This window comes from Acanthochromis polyacanthus, chromosome 8 (genome assembly GCF_021347895.1).
Source record: "Acanthochromis polyacanthus isolate Apoly-LR-REF ecotype Palm Island chromosome 8, KAUST_Apoly_ChrSc, whole genome shotgun sequence".
NCBI lineage: Eukaryota > Metazoa > Chordata > Actinopteri > Pomacentridae > Acanthochromis > Acanthochromis polyacanthus.
The window spans coordinates 10,843,811-10,858,134 of NC_067120.1; positions in this window are offsets into that span (position 1 = coordinate 10,843,811).

The window sequence follows — 14,324 nt, forward strand, 5'->3', positions numbered from 1 at the left end:
CATATCTAATAAGGAGTTTGTTACTCATTTTGCAGAGTGGGCACTTTGATGTCCGCCGTGTTGAATTTTCTGTTTTAGCTCAACATCCTGCTAATGAAGCAGAGGGCTTGAAGCTGCAGAATTGGTTGCTTATCAACTCTACACCCCACTTATTAGGAGTTGTTGTGAAGCCTTTAATTGGATTCCAGAATAGGAGGCACCTTAATGGCTTGTCAGTAATCAAGTGGTCAAGATATATCCACAGATGACAACATTCTTAACATCAGTAAGAAGTTTCCCATCAATATCCAAAGTGGGAACTCATGACGTCCCACTTTCTTCTCATGTTTCATGGCTGTTTTTCCTCCTGCCTTCTGAATCGACAAGTGTTTCAGCACCTCATCGGGCATAGTTTCAGGCAGAGATTTAGATTCTGGACAGCCGCCTCAGAAACTACAAAAGCAATTAGTGGCAGAATTGATGTTTTGGAAGAGTCTGTCACACCTCTGTTCACACCACCAAATCAAAAGCTCACCCATGTGTCTGCACCCTATTGAGCGGAGAGCAGAAACTCTCTCTGCTATCAACTAAGTTATCTAATGAAAGACTACAGAGAAAATGCACAGACTTCAACATTAGAAACCATCGGTGTATTGAGATTGCTGGTATCTAAACCTGTTGGGAACTGCACAAGAAATCTGCTCTGGTGTAATTGTTTTTGTTTATTGGTTATGGGAAGGCAATTGGTAATTAGTGGTAGGATAAGGCAGAAAATGTTGATGAGGCTTTAAATAACTTCCCGCGTGAACAGCGTTTTGCACTGAGAATTCATCATAGGCTGTTTCAGGGCTCAGAAGTTTGGGTCTGTCAGAATATGTGGGTACATCAGTGTGGATGAGTGGATGTTCTGACAGTAAGTTAGAGAACTTCACTCTGCTCGCGGTTCACACCCCTGAGATTGTGACGTCTTTGACACCAAGAGGCACTCTGACCAAAATACACCTCCTCTGCAGCACAAGGTGAGGAAATAGCTTTTTCTCTGCATGTTGTTGTCGGTGACGTCGAATCATCCCAAGCCGTCCTTGAGGATGTCTGCAGATGAGCAGAATCAGACATGACAGGACCAAACAGGATCAGCCTGGCCTCTGCAAAACGCATCCCCTCTAGGTGACAGGACTAACAATAGATCTGAAGCATCATAAACATGGCTGTAAGGCAAGATACCTGCCACCTGTTAATTGAAGACGGAATTGTGCTCCTCTGGGTTCATCCATAATTAATCACTGAGTCTCTCAATCAACCGCATCAACATGTAGTAGGCTGAATTTTACACCTCTGTATGTATCTACTCTAATGAATTTGTGTTCAGTCATAATCCTGAAGCTGTTGTTCAATTGTTCTGTGTCGCGATAGGAGAAGGAGGCAAACGTGTATGACAACACCAGTGTTTTGCAGCTGGGTCTGATCATCTGTGTTAGGAGGTGGGAAGAGCTGGCAAGTATCAGAAGACACACACGAGTCCGTAATTATTGCTGGGCGCTATAAGAAAGGAACTGTGAGACAATGAAAACTGTCAGACTGAATGTATTCCAGCTCCTCAGAGATGAGCTGGCCTTACACCTGTTTTATGGTTTGCTTTCTGGGTTGAAAATGTCTGAAAAAGATTGTGAAATAAGACCCAGAGTGTCCACAGACACAACAGCCGTCCAATTAAATATTTGTGTGCTGTCAAAACAAAGATATGCTTCTTTTCTTAGGTGCCTAATGACTACAAAGCTACCAAGTTACAATATTCTATCATTCGCTATTTTGAAACAAATGCTAAATATGACTGAGGATGATGGAAGCTGCTGTAGTTTTGCAGGTTTTTCATCATACATAACAAAATTCAATCAAATGTTGACCAACTAGAGAGCCTGACCATCTTTAGAAACCTGCCAATAGCAAACCTCCAGACTGATGACATCACCACTAAGTCAATCAGTCACGTCATTAAGCAGGCATTGAACTGAACTGACCCAAAGCCAGGTTACCTCATCTTTAAGACATTATTTATTCCAAATGGCCGGATGTACTGGCAAACACCAGGATTTATAAAGCCACAGACCAGCATCATCGTGCTGACAGCATAGTACCACCTGGGTATCTCTCACTCTCTAAATCTGAGTGATTTAGCTGACACACTTGGCTGAGCTGCCCGTGTTTGTGTCCTGCTGTTTGCACACATAGACTAGGCAGGACTTGTATCAGAGTTTCCAACAGGAGGCAGAGCGAGCGAGGCTCTCCTGGCTTGAATCACAACTCTGCTGGTTTGTAATCCCCCTTCCTGTCTGATTTCAGTTCAAAAACAGACATGACAATAATACACCGCCGTGGTGATCTGGCTGCTCGTCTGTTAGCAAAAACTACTGTGAGCAAGATAATCGACGTAATTAAAAACACAGAGAGCTCAGTTTAAAGGCAGGGAAAAAATCATCTTCGTTCTGGTTCCCACTGTGCTCGCGAGGCTCGTTGCTAGTGCTCCCCTGGGCCAGGAGCTCTTATACCTGACTGAGCAGATCGAGATAAGAACCAGTTATCTTTGCCTCACAGCACTCCACATCCCAGAGGGAGATCACCTCTCTAAGTAGACACGGCAGGATTCGGGGAAACCAGCATAGTGCACCATGTCTTTCAAACTTCCATTTACAGTCATTTTGAAAGCCTTACAAATGTCACAAACTGTAATTAATTCAAAGTAATTTGGCCCTGTAGGTGAGATGTTTAGTACTAAAATAGATGTAGCCTCCTCATACTTCAAATCATTGTTTAGCAGATGTGAAGGTGCTCAGTAATCATGAGGCATTGATGTGTGCAGCAAAACTGATCCGCTATAAAGAAAACATATTGAAATATCATGTGCTTAATTAGACCGCGGCTTGATCGGTGTCCCCTGTAGTACAACAGATAATGATTCTTATTTACGGAACATTCCACTTCCACATCGTCAGACTCACCAAAGATAGCTTTTAAAAATATGAATCCCAATGCAGCAGAGCTATGGACGTGATCTTTTCTATTCCAACCATTCCTCTACCTTGTCAAAACCTACATTACCCATAATGCAACGATTCGAGTGTTACGTTAATAAGGTTACAGGAGTGAGCTCACTTTTTTCTACACATCCACAAATTATTTTCACACATCAGCCAGTCACAAACCTGTGAAGGCAGCACATACAGTCTGCAGTACAATGCACACACATAACGCAACCAAAACAATGGTTCAAATCATTGTAAAAGGCTTCACAGCGCCAAGAACTACAATTTCGCTCCTGTTACACATAGTCATTTGACCCACAGATAACATATAAAAATATTGATTTGTGCAGCTTCATATTTTTTTAATGACTCAGTCTTCGAGCAGAAGGAGGATGAACTGGTGTAAGCCCTTTTAATTACACTGGGTTCTCCCAGCATTTGTGTGGTGTCGGTGTAGCTTGGCTCCAAACTCACACGCAGCACTCCAGCTGGCGCATTTTGAGAACAATATCTTGTGTGGTACGATGACGCCATTCTGTCTCGGTTTGAAAGGCTTTCAGAGGTGTGTGACTCAGTCCAGATAAAGACTTTCTATCTGCTCGGTGTAAGGCTAAGCTGAGGGTACAGCTTCAGTCTGCAGGGTCACACCAGTAAAGTATTGGATCAACCTCATCTCTGCTTTGACCTCAAAGCCAACTTCAAGTGGAAATTCAAAATGAAGTTCAGTGTAAGGGCATTTTTCATGAAACAATGTTCCTCCACTGGACTTACTGATATTATTTTCTCTATCTGCTGTGTTTATTTTACCATTATGTTCCTGATGATTCATTACAGTCTAATTTTAAATATCAGAACAATGGAAATGCTGGTATTATTAAGGATTCCCGATGCTCTTTTTCTTTTAAGCCATATTTTAATGGCAAACATCCCGTGGAGCTGGAGACACCCAGGATGCTGTTGGGATGTTTTCCATGGCACGACTGTGTCAGTATCACAATGTGGTGACTCATGTTTATCATCTTCTCTCCTGTTGTGCCTCCTCTTCATATGAGGTTTAAGGAACATAGCCAAAATGATGCGTTCATCAATATGTATATGCGTCTGTGTTTATTTTAGAAATGAAATGAAATATCCTCTACAAATAGACTAAATATGTGCGGCTGCAGTGAATTCATATAATTGAAGAGTGACTGTTGGCAACACATTGCAGCGTGTCGTCCTCCTGCTTAACCTGCAATGTTGTTCTCTATTCAGTGGGACTTGATGAATGCTGAATGGACCTGGTTTCATTAGCGCTGATCAAAGGGTTCGCAGTGCATATCATTGTCCGAGTGTGTCCTGACAAAACGGACACAAAGCATAATCTGCACCAGCGGTTTTACCACATCAACAGATCTGATCAGTGAGAGGACAAGGAGCTGCGTTTCCTAGGGAATGATGCAGCAGTTAAAACATTACCGAGCACAGAGGAACATCTCTGCCGTTTATTTATACCTCAGATATTATTTCACTCCCAAAATGTCTACACAAGCACATCATGATCACTTTGTATTTGCACACATATGACTGATGCACAGTTCTTAATCCTCGTGTTGTCCCGTGGGTCATAATTGACTCGTTTTAAAGTTTGAAAATGTGGGGAAAAAATATACTTTTACAGTGAAACTTCTGATGTCCACATTTTCAACAGTTTTGGGAAATCTTTGACATTTTTTGGTGGAAAAAAAAATGTTAAAAATATAATGTTTCTTAAGAACATTCACAAAAAAAATTCACCAAAATCCAGCAAATTTCGCTGGATTTTGGTTGATCTTTTTGTGAATGTTCTTTAAGAAAATATCAGGAGTTTTACTGATAAATATGTAATTACTTTAGATATTTTTAGGATTTTTGGAAGATTTTTACTCATTTCTTGAAAATATTTACAAGAATTTTCTTGCCAAATTTGGGGGATATTTTTTAAAAAATAAAACTTTCAAGGGAAACTTTTAAGGAATTATTGGAATTTTCTTCCTGAAGGTTTTGCAAATTTTCATAAATTTGGGGAATTTCTTTGCAGAATTTTTTTGATTTTTTTCAGACAAGGAAACAATATTTTTTGGTGCCCATAAATGAGGACAACAGGAGGGTTAAAAGGATGCAGACTCTGTGCTCACAGCCAGCTGAGGTTGTCTGTGTGCCCAAATTGGTAAGGAGATATCAGAGAAAAAGATTTGGGGTCATCAATGTGAAATCAATTACACGCTCTGTAGTCGCACTACAACAACACAGCTCCAAACCTGATCAAACGTTATATACTCTACATCTGTGTTACTGCAGAACTTTCAGCTCCTACAATTTTGAATATTACACTTCGTACAACAGATGTTTGGCAAAATTGGCACATATTATTTAAAGTTTTACTGTGTCACTGGCTGTAAGCCTTTTTTGTGTCAGCTAGAAACCTGCATCTGCACCTCTGCAGCATGAGATGTGCCTGTTGTACAGTGTGACTGTTGATACAGACACAGATGGAGGGGATGTGCCCTAAATAAATATGTAAGTAGCCATGCTGAGTTCCTGGTTCTCCTGCTGCTTCCACTGGTGCTATTGATCTAATTGCTCATTTAAAGCCCAAATGCCTCAACTGAAATGTTCCCAGTGTAAACTAGTGAGCTAAAGAGGTTCCTGATGTGAGCTGTGAGCTGTTCTCTGCTTCACATTCACTACTCCTCTCTCCTGCACACAGTGACAGCTGCTGAAAACAATTACTAAAGCATACAATAACAGGAAAAATGGAAAGGAAATCAAAAGAGCTTTGGCGTGAGAAGCGAACCAGTGGTATCTTTTTCATCTATCTTGCGATGTAAAAATGAAACACAGGGTTGGATGTATCCGTGCTGCACATAAAATGAACTTTTCACACCAACAGGGCTAACAAGAGCACCGTCTTTGCGTATTTTTAGGGATGATTAATGTGATTCCCAATCCAGGACAGTCGACAAGAGAGCACAATCCATAAGGGACTGTGGATGGAACTGAATGGGGTCATCCGAAGGGAAAGAAAACTAAACAAAACAACTGGTGTGTGCGGTGAAAGTGTAGATACAGAAGAGGATTTTAGACTGCCTCTTAAACTTACTTTGCCGTAAAATTAAAGTAACATCTTGTGTTGTATGTTTACTTATTTTTCTGCAATATATCATTTTAAAATCAGTTATGCACCTTCCCACTTTCTGTCATATATATTTTTACATTGCAATGTTGAATGTTCATGATATATTAAATGCGGCCAAAGTTTAAAATAATTAGATAAATATATGTAAAAGTAATCCCTATTAGACAAAAGCTCGAACTTTAGAGTGATTTAAGTACAAAATTTTCACTGGAACTTTTACTTTTGCAAGAAGCTGCTGTCGCCTATCCCAGATTTCTTTATGCAAGCACACCCATGATCTACTTAGTAAATGTAGGTCTATGCACATATTCTTACAAAATAATTGTCAGTGCATGGAATCATTTGGCACAACTTTGGTATACTGACAAAAAACATTTTACCCTGTGGTCTGCTTTTCTTTTTAGTAAAAAGGCTTATATATTAACCCTTTTTTATAGACAGATTTTGCTCTAAAAACTAATTTAACCATTTTGTCATCTCACAAAGCAAGTAATAGGTGTAGTATTTATCAAAGATGTCTTGCTGTTTGGCAAATATTAATGCCGTCCACTCTCATATTCAGGCACAAATATGTACGTAAAGATTTCAGTTGGTGCTCATGATCACTGGGTGCAGGCTTCCAGAATTTGGCCAATCAGAGGAGAGAGCATTTAGGAAGGGGATTTAAAAGAGCCTGGAGCTCATATTGTCGACTTGAGGCAAAAGCTTAAATCAGGGCCTGTATAATAGGCAGTATTAGATTAAAAAGTGAATCCTGCAAAGCTAGTCCAGTTTACCGGAGTCACAGAAAAAATAGAATATGTTCTGTTTCATAGTTGATCAGTTCTTGAAAAATAATCGTGTGCAATGTCATCCTTAATTTCTTGGAAGAATAATGAGATTTATAAAATCCTGTAATAACATTTTCTTTTTTTGCTTTTCACTTACTAAGTTGATGGTGAATGTTGCAAACAGCTGCATATTTACACATTCAGCAGTTACAAAGCAACATTTATTATTCAGTCTGAGTCATATTTCTCTTCCCGTAGCAAATGTAAGTCTAATATTTACCTTCCTTTGGCTCTGTTTTGGTCTCTACCAAGTCCTGAGGGAAATATCTGCTGCTTTAAAGTGCTGCTATGCTCCCCAGTTATGTTTTTAGTGTCTGTCTACCTTTTGGTGCTTAGCAGGTTGTGTACAGGAAGTTTACACCAAAAATGGCTGCCTGCTAAGACTGGAAATGGTGAAACTAAACCAAAACAGTTTTAAAAAGTATTTGCACCAGATAAAAAACAAACTTGCTATAAAGCTCTCTGAGACTCTGTTAGGCTGCAGATTTGGGTGATAGTTCTGCGTAGGTTCATCAATGTGAGCTACCACTTTAACATAGTAATTATGTTTTCATAATGTCATATGATACTGTAGAGGCTGTTACAGTCAATATGTGAAGAACACTGTATTATCCTTTCTGCAGGTTTACTCAAAGCAGGTGAAATACTAAGAATATCTGTTGATTTGTCATTTCTGTGGAATTTATGTCCAGCTGATCAATGTTCATTTCAGCTGTAAAAACAGTTTTTCTCCTGTATTAAACATGACTCATGTTTTGTTGCTCCATTTCACTTCTGCTGGACAATTTGTGGCTCTATAATAATGCCACCCAACGTTCCTGTTTTTCTCATAATACAAAAAGCATCCTAATTACTGCGGTATTCAGAGGGTTCTGTGAGTTTAATGAAAACATAAACAAATAAAAAATCTGTCGGAATCTGGCAGCAAAGTATAAATATATTGAAATAATGTTAATTAACATTTTTTAAGCTGATTTAAATACATAACAGCTCACTTTGTAAAAGAAGAGTATTTTCTTGTACTTTAATCCTTAATATACATATTATTTCTTTGAAACAGTTGCAGATATCTGTAAAATGATTACATTTTTTCCTGATTTTAAACCAGTTTAAAAAAGAATAAGTCTATGCTCAAATGCTGTAAGAACAAAACACCATTTGTAAAAATGCGGATTTTTTGAAGGTGAACATTATTTCTGGTTTTGGCCTGTTTCTTTTTGTATAGTTAACATGTAAATGCTTTTGTCTGTTCTTTTACTAGTCATCCTGTAAATTCACAAAACAATGCAAAATATGTGAAATAGCAACAGTAAATTTTTTTTAAAAATTGAAAGCATTAAAAAATGTTCTTTCTTAAAGTTGCATTCAATCAGTGTTATCTTTCTTGTTAGAAAAGTCTCCTATATAAAAACCAAACCCAACGTTATTGATATTTTATTTGGACCCATCCTTTGACTTGCTGGTGAAAATGCAGCTAAACTCTCTCAGCTGATGGAAAATAAGACATTCTCCTGAGAGATCCTGTTCATTCAGGAAAAATACAAGATGTTCTTCCATACTGTTCCTCAAAGTTGACAGTTTCACAAACTATAAACTGAGAGTGATGAGGAAAATAAAACTTTGCTGTTTGCTGAGTTGGATTGTTGCCCTCTGCAACCTTTGGGACCATTTTTGTATTTTTTATGAGACTGAAAGATCCAATAAAATCCGAAAAACCATTTTGCTTTCTTCAGTAAAAAAAGGGCAAAAAACATAGTGTAAATGTTCCTGCACTGCTTTAAATACATCAGTGGCTGATATAACATTTCCTTGTGTTTAAATTGTCCCTGTAGGTCTGAAAAGACCAACGAAGATCTTTGTCTTGATAACGTCAGTTGCAGAATGAAGGATTTCTCGACATATTCTACTGTATGGTTATCTCAGCATCAGAGCCATGATGTGCCAGTGACTGACATGTGGTGTGTGGACATAAAAAGACTCTGGATGTGAGGCGTTCAAGGTGCACCGCTGGTGTTGTTGTTGTTGTTGTTTAGTGCTCATTGTTTGTAGAGGTTTGGCTTGATCAATGCGATCAGCCGTGCACAGCCAGGTGTGTGGAGAAGCTCAGTGAGGCACAGGGACAGGGTTTATAAATAAACCAAATAAAGGACGGCGCCGTCAGTGACCCTCGAGATGTGGCTTTGGAAGGGAGGGAGGGAGGGAAGACGTTTATCCTGAAGAAACTAATAAAGCACTGTCTGTCAGCTGGGAGGTGAGTCAGCCCAGAGTAGCATCATTAGAGAGAAGCTGCGCTCTGATCATGTCTCTGAGGGGAGATGACCATGCAGCAACACACATCTAGCCGAGACCACCGAGAAACACACACCGAGCGAACAGCAACACAATCTGTTCCTGCAAACAGCAACTCTGCAGCGCACACCAGCTCTAAAATAGAAATGGTGTGGCTGTCAATTGTCATGGTGACCATTTCCAAACACTGGGGGGAAAAATCATTCATCTTATCAAGCATCTTTTGTTGGATAATGATGTGTTAGCTTGGCAAAACTATCATTACACCTCTCTCGCACGGTCATTCAGAGACCTTTCACGCAAAAATATTCTTTAACTTTTCAAATGTGACAGTTGGCAAATTACCAGAAGATTGTTGCACTTCAATGGTCCAACGTTAGTGTTTCCTAAAATAGAAAATACAGCATATCATTAACCATCATGGATCTGGACAATGTGCACTTCCATCTAATCATGGTGACATATTCTAAGTCTGATGATAAACAAAAGAAGATTGTGGCACACATGATTTGATGTAAAAGAATTATTTCTTAACATGGGATTTTTTTCCCCCACTCAATAAATGCACTTGAATTAAAGGTAGGATTTTCCTCTTTTTTTCATTGTGGTCCTATATTTTTTAGAGGAAAACTGAATTTATTAGAAGCTAAAGGACACATCTTAACCAGGTGTGCCAATAATTATGGACGGTGCCGTATCATGGGGTGGAAATGAGAACATTCATAGCTTAGCATACAGCAGTGAGGTAGTAAAAAAAGACACCATGCTCGAAAACTTACTTGGAAAAGTGACACAAAAGTAAAATTTGAGTTTTGTCACAAGTATTTTGGGCACTTTCACTTTCCTGCAGTATAAAAAAAAACCCAGAAATATAATAATAATAATAATAATAATAATCTAATAAAAATACAGCAAAATATATTTTCTAGTCTCGGTATTTATTTTTTCAGTTTATATGTGTTTGTTTTCAGTATTTTAAATGCTTATTAAAGGATATTTACATTTGCTGGATAGATGTATCTAATTTTAGAAATATTTTTATAGTATTAAGGTTGAATTTGACAGTTTCACGTGTAAAATTCCCATACATTTGTGACTGTATTTTAACAGTTGTCTTATCATTCCATCCATATTTTCATCATGTTTTACCATAACATAAAATCTTCTTTAAAAATATTAATTCCATTTTTTAACAGCTATTTATAGTTACTGTTTTTTTTAAAACATTGTTTTGCATGACACAGAAGCAGAAGTAACTTCAGTTTATTTTTTCATTTTTATTTGATACGTCTGTGTGTGTGTTTTTTTTTAAAAGCATCTGAAAATTAAGGACAAATTTGATAAAACTACAATTTTTTTATACAGTGTAAGTAACAGTAAGTAAACTCATTCCTCTTTCTTGCAGCTAATCCGCTGCTCCTTATTTGACATACAGACATAAAGTGGTATCAAACTGCTCATTCAACTCAAGACAAAAAACAGAATTAAGCATATTATAAACTTGCAGCTTTATTCATGGTATATTTCATTGACCATCCTCAGATCCAGTTATAACCCTCCTTTACTGACACTGGCAGATCTGCATATGCACACTGCGTTTGTGCTCAAGTGTGCAATTTCTTCGAGGCGTTTTTCCAGCAGCCTTCAAGACAGTCAGCAAAAGTGAATGCATAAAGGATGTTAGGATCTCCTTCAAACTAGTCCTCGTCGCTGAAGCCGCACTTGAAGGTGACGATGAATTTTCAGTGCTGTTGTTTAGATATGTGACAGGTAAAGCAGGAACAATTATCAACATCAGAACATAAAAACTGAATACAAGTCACTGTTTTGACGATTTTCCTCAGTCTTTCTTACTGAAGTAGAGATATAAGGGAATCTGTATTTATAGCCTGGTTAATGTTTAAAAGTAGGGAAAAGGCGGTGTCCACATTCCTGCACAAATACTTCATGATGAGACTCTAATTGTTGGATTTACAGCTGGCTTCATTCAAATCACTTTCTTTTTTAGTTAAACACAATGTCGGTATTTTTTGTAGATAATACAAAAAGTGATGATATTTACACACAATAACATGAAACAATAAGATTCAACAAGTTTAGGTTACAATTCAAAAATGATACAGATTTTTAATTGTTTACTTTGATGTAATGTATATTTGAGATGTTTTTGACCAATGAGCATGCAAGAGTCCATTTGTATAGTAATACAGGTGTGATGACTTTTGACGTTTTTAAATACCTGAGATTGAAATATTGTCCATTTAAATAACATAGTAGTTTGGAGGAGTGCACAGAGACAACACGAGCCTTGAACTTTCTTTATCTAGTGACCATTAGGCTCCTTACTTTTGATGAAGATGTCTAAAAAAGAAGATATTTTCTTTAATGAATCTTCAGTTACTACAGGTTAATGTTAGGTTTTCAGTTTTACTTGCATATAATCACACTTTGCTCCATTCAACTTTCCCAGTGTTTTTAATGTTAGCTAATATTAGCAAACCTCAGCCACAAATTGCTCTGTTAAAGACATAAATGAGCCTGTTTACCCACATTTTCTATTCTACTTTATTTGTGCTAAAGTTGTCTTTATGCGTCTTCGATTGTTTTACACAGTCTTGCTTTGAATTTGTGAATTGCAGTTTACTTATTATCACTGAAACTGACTAAACTATGACTGAACACCTTTGTAGCACTGCTGAAACTGGACTTCTATTTTTAACGTCCCTGCATTGTGTTGCAGTTCGGAAAAGAAAAACAAATGGGGACAATTTATAGGCCTATACAATTTGTCTGCCTGTTCTGTATATGTCAAACGCAGTTGAAAAGGCGAATCGATTTGTGCTTTTTGGTTTTTGAAAGGTCAGTCAGGTAAATGGCAAAGACTGTCTGCGTCATGGAGGGGGAGGAGGTCTTTAGTCGCTTCCCTTAGCCTACAGGATTTAAAGAAACTATCTGCTTCTAGTGTTTAATTTTTACTGTTTTGTTCTGTTTGTTGTCTTTGTGGTTGCTCATTATTGGCTGTGAATTTGCTCATCTCCTGGTTACAGTTGGTGATAAACAGCCTTGTGAAATAAGCAGCTAATGTTGGCAACAATATTCCTTGTTAGAACTTTGGTGACGTGTTGAGACATAAAGACGTCATGTCAGCTGGATCATATGATGAGACTCTTCCTGGGGCCTTGTTTGTATATTCTGACTTGAGTATGAAAAAGTGCAAACCCAGCATCGCAGAGTAGCTGAGGAACACTTAGCACCTCTGAATCTCAAGAGAAATAACTTTAACGAGACACAGCAACATGGGGTTACACGGGTCGCCGATGATAATTTAACCAAAAAAATCATGGGTCATTTCTCGTCTTGTCGCCATCTTTCCTGTTTTTTTTTTTGTGACATTCACACAGGAAAGGCATTGTGGACTGATGACTTTTCTGGCTCCGCAGCCTTATCATCATCTGCATATATTCCTCCTGTGAGTAACACTCTGACGTAAAAGCTCACAGCAATTAGTGTCGCTTTGCCACATGTCAAACCATAGTAACTGCTGAGCTCCAGATCAGGCACATGGATACAAACCAGTCCCAACATGCACAGTGTGGCTCCAGCTGCAGGTGTCCTGAATCAACCTGTCCAACAAAAAACATGCTCCTGTACGACTAGACTACAGTCTCATTTATGTGTGCAAAGAAACGTACTGCCTCCCCAAAATTTAAGATGATGATGATGACGTAGTTAAAAAAAAAGGATGGAGGCAAGCTGTTTTCACATTAAACAGCTGAATTTGACTATCCTTAATTAAAATTCCAGATAACAACAATGGCATTTGAGTCATGATGCAATTGTGACGAGTCAAAACAACAGTTGGAGATGTCTGTAATTCAGTTTTGACCAGTCAGAAGAACAGTTGCAGACGGTTCATCATGATGACGCGTCCGAATTGTCGTGCGTGATGGTTCTCACGTGAAACTTCCCACTGGATACTGGTTCAACAAAGCATTTGAAAGACATTAGCAGAAGTGATAGCAGTTACCGTGGTGCATAAGATCGTCAGAAAATGCAATAAAATAGCAAGAGATATAAGCAAAATGTTTGTGGAGAACAAGAACTTGATCGTTTAAGAATTGTAGTTGAAATAAACTAGGATTAAACATTATTGATCAAAACTCTAATTTAGGGTATCTGTAATTATTTTGCAGTTCAACATATCTATGATGTCATTTTGACCAGTTCAAATTTTTTTCAAGGGGTCTTAAAAGGGTCAATGTAGACGTCCTAAATTTAGAGTAATTAATGATTTCTTGAACTTTAATTATGGCTACTCAGACTTTAACCCTTTAAGCTTCAGTCAATTCCAGCCGTTTTCAGTACAAAAAATCGCTAATATTCTATTTTTAAATAAAAAAAATTACGAAAAATACGGGGAATATTGGACGCGCATCGGGAGGTGCATTTCCTTGAAAACGACCGATTCGGGGATTTTATACCGACTTCAGGACATGTTTTGGACAAAATAGTTTACTGGCTTGTGTCATCTGATGTAAAAGGTTGGATTATGGCCGTTTTTTGTGGAATCTTTTTTTTGTGTGTAATAATAAACCCGGAAATGTGAGTCGCGCTGTGTGCGTTGAAGCCGTGTATAGAGAACGGATGGATGAATATTTGTTTTTGTCGGACAAATGTGTTTTTCTCACCCGCTGTGGTAATCGCATCTGAAAGTGTTTTTTCCGGCGGATTCATGAGAATCTAAGCTTTCCATCGGTGTATAGTGTTTGTATAATCGCGTTTGCACCCGTCGGACATTCTTGAAATTCCTATGCAAATTAGTAGGTGTACCGCCGGCGGTACACTGAAGCTTAAAGGGTCTGTAGATACATTCAGTTGGAATAAACAAAATTCAGTTGCAGTTACCCACAATGTGAAGTGTGGATATCTGCAACTGAACTGTAGAAAATCCATATAGATGAATGGCAAAAGTCACATATTTGTGCTTGGAAATGTGGAGATATAGGTATCTAAAATGACAACTGTGGACAGGAAGAATTTCATTGTGAA